General features: G+C 40.4%; 1 protein-coding gene across 31 annotated transcripts in view; it reads right to left on the bottom strand.

Annotated features, from left to right (window-relative positions):
• Nucleotides 1-14,946, bottom strand: part of DLG2 (discs large MAGUK scaffold protein 2) — a 1,976,108-nt gene that overhangs the window by 323,105 nt on the left and 1,638,057 nt on the right. Inside the window, exon 1 of one of the 31 annotated variants that reach the window (XM_049099010.1) lies at nt 5,738-5,800. The exons of the other annotated variants lie outside the window; for them this stretch is intronic. The gene's annotated coding sequence lies outside the window, so the exon portion shown is untranslated. Of the gene's footprint in view, nt 1-5,737; nt 5,801-14,946 lie in introns of those variants that run through there. 31 annotated transcript variants of the gene reach the window in all.

Here is a 14,946-nt window from a genome sequence, read left to right as displayed (position 1 = left end):
GGCTTCAGTAGGAATAAGGTGCTAGTGGAATTATCTTGGTCAAAAACCATGAAATGCAGAACTCTAACTCTAGCTACTGCGTGCAGAACTCACCTGATGTTTGTTTCACTATAGTTCTTCAGGATAATGACATTCTTTTGTGTTTGTGCTTATGTGTATCTTGGCATCTGATTGTTGTCTATAATTACATCGTCATTTCTCCTACTTATTCCTTACCTAAAAATAAGGTTATCATCTCACTGCCTAAAAGCTCCCAGGAAACAGGTTTTCCGAGTTCAGGGAAACTGTGTCAAGGACTCTTGAATCCTCTTTCCAATTGTTATACAATTAGATGAAGGGGAGGAGACCTGACAGGCACAAATGCTGAATAGAAATCGAATTATATTTACCACTATTGCTGAGAAATGATATTTATTCATCTATTGTCCCTTCAAATATTTTTACTTTTCTTTTTTTTTAATTTGCTACTCTAGCTCTAAATCTCCATCTAGACTACTGCAATAGACCTCCTTCCAACTATTTATTTTGAAAAATTACAAACTACAGAAAATTTTTGAAGAACTGTACATAAAGATCAAGACATTTTCCTCAAGATTCAGCAATTGTTAATATTTTGGCACATTTGTTCTCTCTCCCTCTGGCTCCCTTTCTCTGCCTGCCGATACACACATAAACATTCACATTTGTTTTTTCTGAACCCTCAGAAATATATGGCAGACATCCTGCTACTTCCAAACCTAACATACCAGCAAGGCATCTCCTCACTATAAAGATATTTTCTGCACAAACACATTATCATTACTAAATCAAAAAAGGTAACAGCAATTCTATACCATCCAATATACTATACCTAGTCAAATTTTCTCAGTTGTTCTTCAAAATGTCTTCTATAGTTTTTTTTTTTTCTTCAATCCAGGGTTGAATCAAGGTTTATCAATTGTGTTTGGTTATGTCTTTACTCATTATTAACCTAAAAAACCACCTTCTTTTTCTTCTTTATGACCCTGAGTTTTTTCTTTTCTTTTTTTCTTTCTCTAAGAGTTCAAAGTAGATATTTAAAGACTAAATGCATTCTGGTTTTGTCTGTTTCTTCCTGATCAGAATCAAACAATTTTATCAAAATCTAGTGAGTAACATTGTGTAATTCTTACTGTATCACATTAGGAAGACTAAAATGTGAGGCTGTCTCACTATTGGTGATAGTAATTTTGGTCACTTGGTTAAGGACCACCAGATCTCTCTAAAGGCACCTTTGGGGACGCCTGGGTGGCTCAGCGGTTGACCATCTGCCTTCCGCCCAGGGTGTGATCCTGGAGTCCCCGGATCAAGTCCCACATTGGTCTCCATGCATGAAGCCTGCTTCTCCCTCTGCCTGTGTCTCTGCCTCTCTGTGTGTCTCTGATGAATAAATAAATAAAATATTTATAAAATATTTTTATATAATATATAAAATATAAAATAAGGGCACCTTTAGAATGACACCTCCAGCAAATCTGGAGGGTAATTTTTTGAGACCACATGACTATCCTTTTTCTCAATAAACTTTCATCTCAATATTTCTTAGCATCTATTGACTATGCTTGCCTAAAACAACTATTTTACTTAGGGTTGGAAATTGGTGATTTTCTACTTCTCCATTTCTGCTGGAATCATTAGCTGGTATTCTGTGCAAATAACTTTTCCTTTATTCTTTTCTTTCAGTATCATGAAAACAAAACTCATGTTATTGTTTTTATTTATCAAGATACAATCCATTACTGTGTAGTAGACCTTTTTTTTTTTTTAAGACTTATTCATCTTATTTTATAGAGGGGAGAGGGGCAGAAGGAGAGGGAGAGAGAGTCCCAAGCAGGCTCCAGGCTGAGGGGGAGTCCGATGCAGGGCTTGATCTCACAACCCTACCACGACTTGAGCCAAAACCAAGAGTCGGGCACCCAAGGCGCCCTGTGAACTAGACTTCTGATTGACCAGCAAACCTTCCTTTAAACTCTGTCTCTCTCTCCCTCCATTACTCCTTCTGTTTTCTCTATTCCTATTATTTTGACAGCCATCCTATATATCATGGACAGTCTACTTTTCTTTACATACTGTTTTTCACATTTTACATATGATGCAGATGCTCATATTCTTCTAAGTTCCTCACTGTTTGTTGGTTATGTGAAAATTTTGTATCTTCCTTTTTAAGATTTTGCATAATCTGGTTTTTACTATACCTCTCTCTAGTCTCATAAGACCATAGATTTCTCTGATGTAAGGGAACATGAGAGTTGATCTTGTCATTCCTCCCATTTCACAGGTAAGAGTACTGAGGCCCAGGAAATGAAGTCACTTGCATGCTCCTCTGTATTTGTGGCAAAGGTCAGATGAGAATGCTACTGTTTGCTCCCCCATATTATTACATACCTCCTCTCCCTAGAAAACCCTCTGCTGCAACCAGAAGCTTCCTGCACATTCCTAGCCCAACACCATTCCTTATGGACCTCTTTCTCCCTGTCATGCTTCCTGTTCCTTAGGATTACCTAAAGTTTCGATCTTCCTTCGTGTCCTCATCAAGTTCTACGTTTCCAGGCCTCCTATTAATGGTCTGTACACTCACTTGGCCATTAGTCTCATAACCTGGCATTATTATATGGATTTTTGTCCCCTTATAGTGCTTTATTATTTTTGTTAAGTATAGAATTCAAGTTCATTTTATTTTATATTTTAAAATATTTATTTATTTAAGAGAGCAAGAGGGAGAGAGAGCACAGAAGGAGAGGCAGAGGGAGAAGCAGACTCCCTGCTGAGCAGGGAGCCCAACATGGGCCTCGATCCCAGGACCCCAAGGTCATGACCTGATCTAAAGGCAGATGCTTAACCGACTGAGCCACCCTCAAGGTGCCCCTCAAGTTCATTTTAAATAATTACAATAGGGGATCCCTGGGTGGTTCAGCAGTTTACTGCCTGCCTTTGGCCTAGGGCATGATCCTGGAGTCCCGGGATTGAGTCCCACATCGGGTTCCGGGCATGGAGCCTGCTTCTCCCTCTGCCTGTGTCTCTGCCTCTCACTCTCTGTCTGTGTCTCTCATGAATAAATAAATAAGATCTTAAAAATAAATAAATAAATAAATAAATAAATAAATAAATAATTACAATAATGCAAAAGAACAGCAAGGAAAGTACATCTCTTTTTTCAATTCTAACTTTCAAGTAACCACTGGTAATAAATTGAATATATAACTTTTATGCATTTTTCCCCACACATGGATAAGTGTGGGGAAAGCTATAGTCCTGATGTCTAGAATAATACTAGATACATATCAGTGACTGAATGTATATAGGTGCAAAAATATTTATATTTATCTTCCTATATAGTTACTGTCTTCAAAAATAGATCACACCAGCAGTGTTATGTAATTTGCTTTTTTTTTTTAAAGATTTATTTATTTATTTATTCATGATATAGAGAGAGAGGCAGAGACACAAGCAGAGGGAGAAGCAGGCTCCATGCAGGGAGCCTGATGTGGGACTTGATCCCGGGGTCTCAGGATCACGCCCCGGGCTGAAGGCAGGCACCAAACCACTGCGCTACCCAGGGATCCCTGCTTTCTTTTTCAATTTAAATTACTTTTTTTTAAATGAATCAGTGTCAGTAACTAGACCATAAGCCCTATGAAGGCTGTCCTAGCCAATGTTTTACTTTCCTTGTATTCCCAGGATGGGGCACAAATTTCCTTCCTCATAAACTATTATTTAGAGTGATTACACTTACATGTGCCTCATGAATCTCTTCCTCTACTCTGAAGAGGTCTTAAGCTTCCCAAGGACTCCTTTTCCTCTAAGGAAGCATCATTAACCAAAAATTTGGTGGCCAATTCCATTGGCTAATAAGGAAAAGGAGACAAACTAGAAAGTGAAGACAGGAGAGTTACTGGAGGGGATATGCAGGATAATGACAAGGAGGATCTTAAGGATCCTTTCTTTAAGGATGGGCATTTTTTTTTTTTTTTATGTTGGAGCTGCCATCTTGAATGTGGCCTCTTCAGGGAAGTAGACCACACAACATAGAACCTTAATTCTCAAAGTCAATGATTTTATGAAAAGTTTCTTTCTCATCATTGGTAAAACCAGAAGAAGCAAGAGATAGAGTTCAAAACTCTCTAAAACGGCAAACTCCATAAAATCAAAAGGGTGAGGAAGAACTGCATCCTCTGGAATTATCTCTCTTTCATCACTGTATTTGTTCTCTCAAGTATGTATCAGGGCTTCTTAAAAGCAGCCAAGACTGTGTGTAATCTTTTACCTTCAGTCCCAAGTGAATATTGTAAACATCAGAAAATTTTCCATCTACACAGTCAGAGAGGTATTTTCAGTCATTTAAATTTTTCTAATTACTAACCAATTCCCTCCTTCCAGCCCTCCCAATTTAGCGCACAGAATGTTGCTCCCCACAGAAAACAACTCCCCAGCGAAGTGAGTTTCCATGGTTAGTTGCCAGAGCTCTGGATGTGAACAAAGCCAAAAAGCCACTCTGCCTGAGAGAAAAAAAACATCAAGAAATCAGGTTCCACTGCCATGGTTTGGTTCCTGTCACAAAGTAAATGCTCAGTAAATAATGAGAAGGATGGGGGAAAAAATTGAGGAGAACAGTAAAGAAAAGAGAGAGGAACAAAGAAGGAAGAAATCCAGTAAAATTGGCTTTCTTCAAACTGTGACCAGAAATTTAACTGTGGGGGCAAAGAAGTTACTGATAAGGGTAATACCAGTAACCAAATCTTGAGCAAGAGGGTACTATGCTGTGCTTGTTAATGCTAATCCTTCCAAGAACTTTTCTAAGATCAGCTTTTAAAAAAAGGAAGAGGGAATCCCTGGGTGGCTCAGCGGTTTAGCGCCGCCTGCAGCCCAAGGTGTGATCCTGGAGACCTGGGATCGAGTCCCACGTCGGGCTCCCTGCGTGGAGCCTGCTTCTCCCTCTGCCTCTCTCTCTCTCTCTCTGTCTTTTATGAATGAATGAATAAACAAAACCTTAAAAAATAAAAAATAATTTAAAAAAGGAAGAAATTGAGGCACAGAGAGGTTAAAAGCCTCTGACCCCGCAGAAGTGGGTTAGAGCTCCGATGTGTGTTATACAGGCTGTGTCCTTCTCCCTAGACTCTGGCTGCTCTCTCTGTGAGCCTGGCTGCTCCGGCCTCAGTTCCTCTGATCGCCACCAATGCCAGGGTGCTGCTGCATTGACCCCACGCCCAGCCCAGCCCATCCCATCCCATCCCAAGATGTCACAAAAGGATGACTTCTAAGGTAGCTGCGTGCGCCTCGACGGCCGGGCGGGGCCGGGGCGCGTGTGGTGCAGCCGCAGCCGCCCTCCCCTCCCGGTGTCCCCGCGCGGGCCGGCCCCTGCGGCAGCAGCTCCGACGCCCCGGGCATCCCCGCGAGCTCCGCGATGGTCCCCGCCCCCCGGACCCGCCGCGACCTCGGGCTCGGTCCCCGGCGGAGCACCTCCCTCCCGCCCGCCCGCCCGGCCGCCGGCGCTCCTGGGGCTGGCAGTGCCGCGGAGCCCACGCACGGAATTCCAGGTTCTTGGAGGCCCCTGCCCTCGGCTCCCCTCGGCAGCCTAGTCGCGCGCAGCCTCCCGGTGCTGCTCCCTCGCCTGCCAGACGTCCGGCCGCCGGGCGAAGTCCCCGCGCCCCGCGCCCCGCGCCCCAAGGCCGGGCCCCCCGAGGCGCGCCACGGCTCCGACTCCCGCGCCCTCGGGCCTCACCGGCGCCGCGTCTGCCTCCGCGGCCACGGTCCCGTCGCTTCCCCCGCCTTCCCTCGCCGCGGCCGGCTCCGCGCCCTCCCGCCGCCGCGCCCTCTCGCCCCCCCCCCCCCCCGCCCCCCGCCTCCACTCCCCGGCTACGTCCTCTTTTCCCTCCGCTGGTCGATTTCTCCTGCTCCGTGGCGAGGAGCCTACGGCCCAGCGCTCACCACCTAAGCGGAATTTTATTCTGCATCTGAAGTGCAAGCCGACTTTCTGCGAGAGCCCTGTAATTACACTAATAGGAAATTAAAAAGTTTCCTTATTCTACCGTTAGTACAACTAAAACACTGGCTTGGCTGTCAACTATAGGCAAACCAGAAGAGCTTGCTCTGAAAATGAAATAAAATCATCTCTGCTTGCATTTCCAAGTGCTGCTTCAGGCTGTCTTGTTTATATTTGATGCTCTGTGGCTCCTTTAAGGCAAGGATAAGCCTTAACTTAGGGTTTTTCTTCATTGGGCTTCTAGGGAAGCTCCCTGTGATTTATAGAGCCCTGGAACTGCTGGAAAACCTTTTTTTAAAAAAACCCACTTGTTCTTTCTAATGCAGAGCGCTGTTGCCTATCAAGAAACTGATAGAATGTTTGCCCTCCTTTTTAACATTGCTGCTAAAACCTAAATAATCTAGATTCCAAAGTTGCCTCCCCATTTGCCCCCAGCTCCTTACCTAGCACCAGCCACTTAACAGCAGCTTAAATTTGGGCTTTTGGATGTGGGCATAGTTCAAGGCTTACATCACCTTCATGGTAACCTCCATTTCCTATCCATCCTTCACCAAAAAAATCATTCCCTCTTAAAAGCATGAAAACATCATTGTGTTGATAGAATTTTAGTATATGCCCCAGATACAAAGTATGGGGTTGAAGAAGCACTTAGGGGAAAAGTCACATTGGAAATGTGAAAGTGTTGATTGAAAACCATGAACATTAGATGACAATAGGTGATTATGCACACATACCACCCATTTGCAGAGAATATACAGGCTTTAAATATTGCTCCTTCTAAAAGCCAGGTATCATGAGAAAGGGAAACCAGGCAAAAGGTATGACTTTTTCAATGAATAAAAGATAAAATAGATGTAGGTAAAAATAATAAATCACCAAGACAAGTGTGTATAATTGTACAATGTGTTTTTTAGGATAACATATGTAAAAGTATCTGTTTTATCTATGAAAATTTACCCTTTTATTTTCTTCTTTAAAGCTGGCTTATGGGTGTCCGGCCACGTAAGTTTCCTTTCCGGACTTTGAATATACCCCAAAATCAGTAAATGGGTGGAGTTCTCTAAGCAAAAAAAACCTTTTGCCTTATAGGCATGATATTCCTGGCTAATATTGATCTTTAACAATTACACGTATGCAATAAAACAATTAACTTTATTATTTCCTTAAAGAAAGCAAGCTGTCCTGCGCTTAGTTCTATATGTATATATATAGTCATATATACACGTATGTATTTATCCTAGGAATCAAAACATACATAGGATAATTCCCTATTTTAGATTAGTGCTTTTATGTTCCAATAGGTGGCAAAATCCAGAGACCGGTATGTTTTCCAGAATGCTCAATGGACAGGATTTTGTCACCAATTAGCTTTGGAATGTTGTACTTTAGCTCCTTCATTTATTAAACACACAAACATTGTGCAAAGGAGTCTGTGAGGTTCCATTCAGAGTTATGATTCTGTGATTCAATCATGCAGTTAAAAAACATATACAGTGTAAGATATTTGATTCCACAAAGAGCTATGTAGTTATTCTGCTTACTTCTATTATAAAAGTCATTCATTTATTTACTCATTCAAAAACTCATTCTAGAAGCATCTATCTGAGATTTAATTATGTTTCAGGTCCTATGGCATGTCTTAAGGATGCCAAGGTTATTTAGATACAGCCTCTGTTGTATCCTCTAAACGAGGATCTCCTATCTTATAGGATTTCATCTCAAAGATTGTAATTGTAGAAATTCAAAGTTTCTATGCAAGAAACTTAACATGTATCTATATTATTAAGTACTGATGAGAATCAGTATTTCATTTTGGAGAACTGTTTACTTCTCTCTCATGATCTCAGGATTTTGAGACTGAGCCCTGCATTGGGTATCGCACTCAGTGGGGAGTCTGCTTGAGATGCTCTCTCTCCCTCTGCCCCCCCACCCCTCCCCCCCCACATGCACGTGCATGCACACTCTCTGTCTCCCCAAAATCAATAAATAAATCTTAAAAAACAAATCAGTGACAGATTTATAGTGTGATGGAAGAGAAAGAGTGTGGGTTTTGTCCACTAGATTCAAGTGTGGAATTTTGGCACTGTCTTACACCCACCGTGTGATTCTGAACAAGCTACCTGCTCTGAGACTATATTTTCACATCTATGAAGTGATGACAGGAATATCTACTCTCAAAGAGTTGCACAGTAATATTTGGAACTGAATAAGATAAGATGATGGATACAAAAACTACTCAATGAATGGTGGTTGTTGCTTTGAATATGGAAAGTTAGAAAACATTCCTGCCTTAATATTCTTTTCAAATAAGTAAACCAATACAAACAGCTTTTTTGGCCTAACCCCTCTGAAGACTCTTTGCATTCTACATCTATGGCTGTAATCTCTAACCAAAAGATGAAGGACTGAGACATCTGTGGGGATTCTATGAGTACTAGATGGATACAAATCCATATTAGTTTGAATATTAGTTTGAACCATACAAAATTGCCAGTATTTGATTTGACCTACAAAAGTGACAATTTTGCATGGTTCAACTTAATGCTATTAGTGGATGATACTACTAAAAGCAAATTTTAATTTTATACTTTTTAATATGAATGGCATATAATATTTAAAATTTGCTTTGGGGGATTATTTCCTGGTTTTAAAAAGTGTAATGGGCAAAATATATGTCATTTGCTTTTTAGATTAAGGAAAAAATGGTAAAATAAATCTGCCTCATTTTGTTTTTCCAGAATTGTTTTAGATGGCTCAAATTTGAGTTTGATGCTGGGGAAATTTCAGCCTCAGGCAAAGGATAAGAGACATTAAAACTCATTTATTGTTGGCTATTAAGAAAAAGAGTAAATCCTTGACTATTTCAAGGGAACGACATAAGAATGTCAGCTAATGAGCTGAAACTTGTTCTGACTGTGACATATTACTGAACAAAAGATTAGAGGAAATTAGTACGAAGGAGAGAGAGAGAGAAATCTCATTTACTTTTTTTTTTTTTTTTTTTTTGGCTACGTATGTGGGAGAGTCAGAGGATTGGGAGTGCGTAGGAGAAGTGTGAGAGGATATGTGGGAGAAGAAGTGTTTAAAATGTTCAAAGGAAACTAAAATGAAGACATGAAAATGTACGCAGGGGTAGAGGTTTCCAAAACCAGTGATTCAGACAAGTACTTCCAGTGTTGCCATTAGTATCCTTTACCAGTAGCTTTTGAACTTCTGTCCATGCTCTCTACTGGGCTGAGAAAGCTCTACCTTCTTGATAGCCACTTGTTATACTGTCACCCTTGCCTTGGGAAACCCAATTCAAATCCTACTTCTCTGAAACTCCCCCTAGTAAGTAAAGGACATTTACTTTCTCTGTCCTTTAACTTAACCAAATAAAAATACTTCGTTTCTTCCAACTCCCTCTTTCCAAGTGTTTTGCAAATGACCGGTGTTTGTGTTCAGCTGTGGTGTTTGAACTAAGAAATACATCTGTACATCTGACATGGCCTGTAGATTTATTCTTGGTGTGCACCTGCTGTGATAATCCCTAAATTGGTGCTTGCAGTAACAAGGCAATCTTTGCTGGAAACAATTTTGGCATTTTCATGAAAGGACTGCCATATTTAAGATCCACTGTCTCACCTTTCAGTTTGCTTTCAGCAACATTCACAAAGACAAGTTCATCACTCAAGCCTTTTAATAAAATAGTGATAGCACAGGCTATTCTAGCCAATCTGGTTCCTATAATGGAGAACTTATTGCAATGAATTGTAAGTAAACTCCATTATAAGTTTATATTTATACTTGACATTGCCATCTTAGAGATGAGGGTGCAGGGCTAGCTGAGCCCCAGGCAGGATATCTGTCTCCCACAGGAGACACAGAGCTTTCCCTGGGCCAAGGAAATACCCTCCTGCAGCACCCACTCTCTGGCTAACTCGTAGGACTCCCATAGCCCTGCTCATGGCAACTCAAGAGATGAACAAGAAATGGCTACTACAGCTGCATGAGGCCAGCCCCACCTCTTCTAGGCCTTATGGGGCCCTGCAGAAAGGACTTCTCATGTCTGCTCAGACAGAGGCAGTCAAGGGCTTCTCTAGCAAGTGAATCCTGAGTTCTACCATTTTACAAATACATATTGACTTCCATGTTTGAAATGCGTAATGAGCCAACATAGATCCCGAGATTTATTAGTTTTCGATTTTTAGTGTGTATGCCAAATTAGAACTGCCCTTTCTGACTCCAGAGCAAACATGCTTAAGAATCCCTATATCTAACTTCATTTGCCTTGATCTCTCCCTCTTCAGGCATCCCAGCTTTCCTTCCACTTTCTAATATATCATGTACATTCAGCCTAGAGTCCAGAAGCATGTCCCCTTCCAAGGCACCAACATTAACTTGCTCTAATTAGCTTCTAGATAGACACTGTGGCAGCTTATCAGATGGCTACCTGTGGTCACCTAAAACCAAAGAATCTTTTTCTAAGGAGTTGCTACCAGATGTCTCTATTCTAAACTGGTGCAATTAATTTTGGGAACTGTATTTTCCTAGACTGTCTGCCTGGGCAAGGAGTTTTGCTTGCCTGGTAAGTGGGAACAGTCAACAAGTACTTATAGGATTGGTGTCGGTAGTTTGCTTTCTTATAGGAACCTGTTTTTCCATTGGAAGAATATATTCCCCGCTAGTTTTGTGTGAAGTTCAAATTAGATAATGCACAAAATATAAGGTGATATTATTATCACAGATAATGTAGGCTTTAATACCACACTACAGAAGTAATTATAACTTAAACCTGTAATCACAGAAACTACAGCCGAGAGGTCCTATAAACTACCCCAAACATAAGAGAGATCATCTATCTAGATTTTATTTAGAAAAAAATTGCAATTGTTTGCCCTTTAAAAGATGTTCAACATTTGCTTTCATTGCCCTCTAGTGGTTGTTATACCAAAGACGGAACTACGTTTTTGACATTTTTATTTTTGAGATATTTAGGCACAATCTTATAAACATTCTTTAGATACTGTTACATTACATATATTCCTATAATTTGGTAATAAGTTAAGAGCCAACCTATAGGGACAGTACTTAGCACTGTGTCCTGCACAATCTAGATGTACTAAGTCGTGCATTAGTGGTTATGCATCATTTCATTGTCTTCACAAAGAACCTACTGATTTAAAGTAATAACCTAACTTTACTCATTTAGTAACTATTTAGAGGATATCTATTATGTGTCAGAAGCTCAAGACAGACATTTTCCCGGCTTACACCAGTGAGAAAAATGGAGTATTAAATATGTCATTGCAAATTAGCATGACAAGCGTGATAAGGAAAGAACTGGGTATATGTGTGCATTAGGAAACTCTAACCTGGGTATGTTTCTGTGTGTCAGGGAGGCTGGGGTGGGATATGAGAGAGGAGACATGAGAAGGCACTTTGAGAGTATAACAAGTACCCTGAAATCTGAAGGATTAATAGAAGTTATTCAGAAGGATATCGGGTGGGGGGATTATTCCAAGGAAAGACATGATGCTAAATGAGGTTAGATAATAGAGAAATGAGGGTTTTAGAGATGGGGGCAGACAAAAATTTAAAAAATCTATATGGGGGAATTTAGCCCTTATTCTCATGACTAATTTATAACCAGTGGACTCTGACAAAGCACAAATGCGTGCATGGCCTTCACTTTTTATTTTTGTTTTTTTATTTTTATTTATTTATTTTTAAACAAATTCTGTCTTTTTTTTTTTTTTTAAGATTTTATTTCTTTATTCATGAGAGACACAGGCAGAGGGAGAAGCAGGCTCCATGCAGGGAGCCCAACGTGGGACTTGATCCTGGATCCCCAGGATCAGGCCCTGGGTTAAAGGCAGTGCTAAACCGCTGAGCCACCAGGGCTGCCCCTATTTTTGTTTTTTAAAGCTCCTTATTTAAAGGGAAAATTCTAGTTATTAATTATAAAGTAATTGTTTAAGAAACTTTCAGTGTGTCCTTTTCCAAACACAAAGTTCAAACATACATTCCTAGAATGCTGGAGCTGGAAGAGCCTTGAGAAGTCATGAGTTTCCCTGGTTTCACTTTGGATGGGAGGGAAGTGTGTGTCAAGGATTTCCTCAGATTTCACCTGGCTGTACCTGGAAATTGCTTTTCCTTGATCTCAGATTCCTCAGTCTACAATTCAGAGGCCTACCTCATGTCCCATATCTCATGTCTCATGGGCTCGGGGCATTCAGAATTCTTAAGCACCTGGCTTCTCACCTCTGTACTGGACTGCATGCTCTCCTTTTGTGATCTGATAAAATGGTGGTTTATCTTAAGCTTGCAGGAGGATCTGGGAGGGTCTTCTTATTACTAATTAGAGTGCAAATCCAACCCAGAATGCCAGTCAGGTTTTGCTCCAATGAAGGAATTCCCTGGCCTCTCTGTCCTTTTCTTATGACATAACTCTGTGTGAACTGACTCATTTCTTCTAGACTAAAAGCATCTTGAGGACATGACACATGGCTTAGTCATCACTATATCCTATAAAACAAAGTAATTTGGGCACTGAAAGTCCCTATCAAGTTTGCTGTAGGCACGGATGGGTGGATAAATGAACAGAGTGGGAGATCTCATTTCCTAACAGAAGGTTTAAGTAGGTGTTAGTAAGGGAATGATAGATATATTATCTTAATAACTTGTATTAGATGTTTTGCAAGGAGGAATATGATTTTATAAAATACAATGGGGAGCCATCTGAGTTGAAAGGAGAGTCTTTTAAGAAGGAAAGATGAGAGTTGTACTCTTTTATGTAAAAAAAAAAAAAAAAAAAAAAAAAGACCATGACTTTGAAAGTAGTAAGAGATTAAGGAAATCAGGACAGACAGAGAAAAATCTGGCCAACATGGGAAAGAGAAAGATATCTGACATTCAATTTAAGTTTTTTCCCATGTTTGATGTAAACCACTGCCATCTTTTTGAGCCTAATGTACAGTCTGCCACACACAAAGGGGATACTAATGAAGACTTATTTATGTCAGACAGAGAAAGAACATGCTTTCCTGTGACATTCACAATTTCAGAGATAACTAACGCATGCACATGTACAATGAATAGGAAGGCAGGTCGAAGAATGAAAGAAACATGTAGTTTATACCTTCCTTAATTCTATCATAAATGTGTCAGTAGAATAAAGATATATGAAAAAAATGAGCCACAATTTAGTCATTATGTTACACAAAAAACATGAGAGATGTAGGCAATAAATGTGTTTGTAGTTTGGATCACAGCATCATTTCCAGCATGGTACATCGGGAAAGTTTGTTTCCAGGGTAGACTTAAACACAGAGAAATAACAAGCAATTAGATTATATGGAAGATTTACTACTGGCCCTTCACTGATCCTTCTCTTTCCTTCAAGCAGTAGAATCACTGATCAGTCCCTGTTAAGAAAGGGATAGCATTTCTCATTTTGAGGTTTCTCAAGCAATTTTGGCTTCGAAGAGCTCCTGGTTGATTCTCAGTGCTTTGTTACTTGTAAAAATGGGACTCCCTCAATATTTAAAAAAAAAAAAAAAAAAAAAAAAAAAAAAGCAAACCCATACATAGTACTTTTAGTTTTTAATCCAGTTTTTATTCCTGAATTATAATTTAAAAATCTAGCATTATGGTAACCAGTTTTAAAACTTAATCAAATACGATCAGGGTGGGACGCCTGGGTGGCTCAGCGGTTGAGCATCTGCCTTCAGCCCAGGGCGTGATCCTGGAGTCCCTGGATAGAGTCCCACACTGGGCTCCCTGCAAGGAGCCTGCTTCTACCTCTGCCTCTGTCTCTGCCTCTGTCTGTGTGTTTCTCATGAATAAATAAATAAAACCTTAAAAAAAAAAATACAATTAGGGCAAAATCCCAGCAAACAGGTCAGCGATCATCAGTGTACACAGTTTTATGCAAAATCTTTTACTGCCATCTGGTGGCATTCTCAAGGAATAACATCCGTCTCAACCGGCTATTTACTACATATCTTCGAGTACTAGGTTTGTATTCCACAGTATATGAAAATATCTGGGAGGTGTATATATAAAAAAAGAGCAGCTAAGTGTCCAGGTTCCCATTTAATTTAACCACTTTGGATGCACTACTTAATTTCTCTGTAGCTTGACTTCACGAAAAGTACAAATTATAATAATGGTGCATCCCCTGTCTGTTTCAAGTTTGCTTTGAGAATTAAAACCTAACATTGGTCTATAAACCAGAAAGTATTCAGAAACAATCAATTTTTTATTCTTGTTATCATGCAGCACCACTAGATCGACGATACTAAACATTTTGTAAGCAACAAGATAGATACGGTTCTGACTGAAGAGTCCAGACCTTAGTGCCTGCCTTCAGAGGGATTTATCTTGTCTTCAGGGCTTCGGGGACAAGAGAGTAGATGTTTCAGTAAAAGGAATCCCTGGAGATCATTTCTCCTGGAGCAGATAATGACATGGGTCTGGGGACTGAGGAAGGGGTATTTTCTTTTCTACTGGTTTACTACTGTGGCTTCTTCTGCTACCCTTGGGGTACCATCCACTGATTCACACTTCAGTCATTTTCTTGTCACCTTTTCAGCTTAGTATTTTCTCTCCCAAACACTTAAGTGTTGGAAAATGGAGGCAATGTGTCAGATCCTAGATGACACTGACAACTTAAAAAAAAAAAGTCATCTGTGCATTTCAGGGAAAAATTTGCAACCAAACCCTCAGAAGATCTTTCTTCCCCTAGGGAAGGTTTCTTCAAGTTCCTCCATTCACTATTCAGCACTCACAGACACCTCTGTGTGCTTAACATTGGGTTAGGCCCTGGGACGCAATTATGGTCAAGGCACAACTCTGTCCTCAAGGAACTCAAACTCTGTTGAAGAAATATTTATGAAAATGAACCAAGACCAAACCAAAAACATGGGGTGTTATTTAGCTGTGGGGACACAGGGATGGGGGAGGAA

Source organism: Canis lupus, chromosome 21 (assembly GCF_003254725.2).
Source record: "Canis lupus dingo isolate Sandy chromosome 21, ASM325472v2, whole genome shotgun sequence".
Lineage (NCBI taxonomy): Eukaryota > Metazoa > Chordata > Mammalia > Carnivora > Canidae > Canis > Canis lupus.
This window is presented reverse-complemented; position numbering and strand designations above follow the sequence as displayed.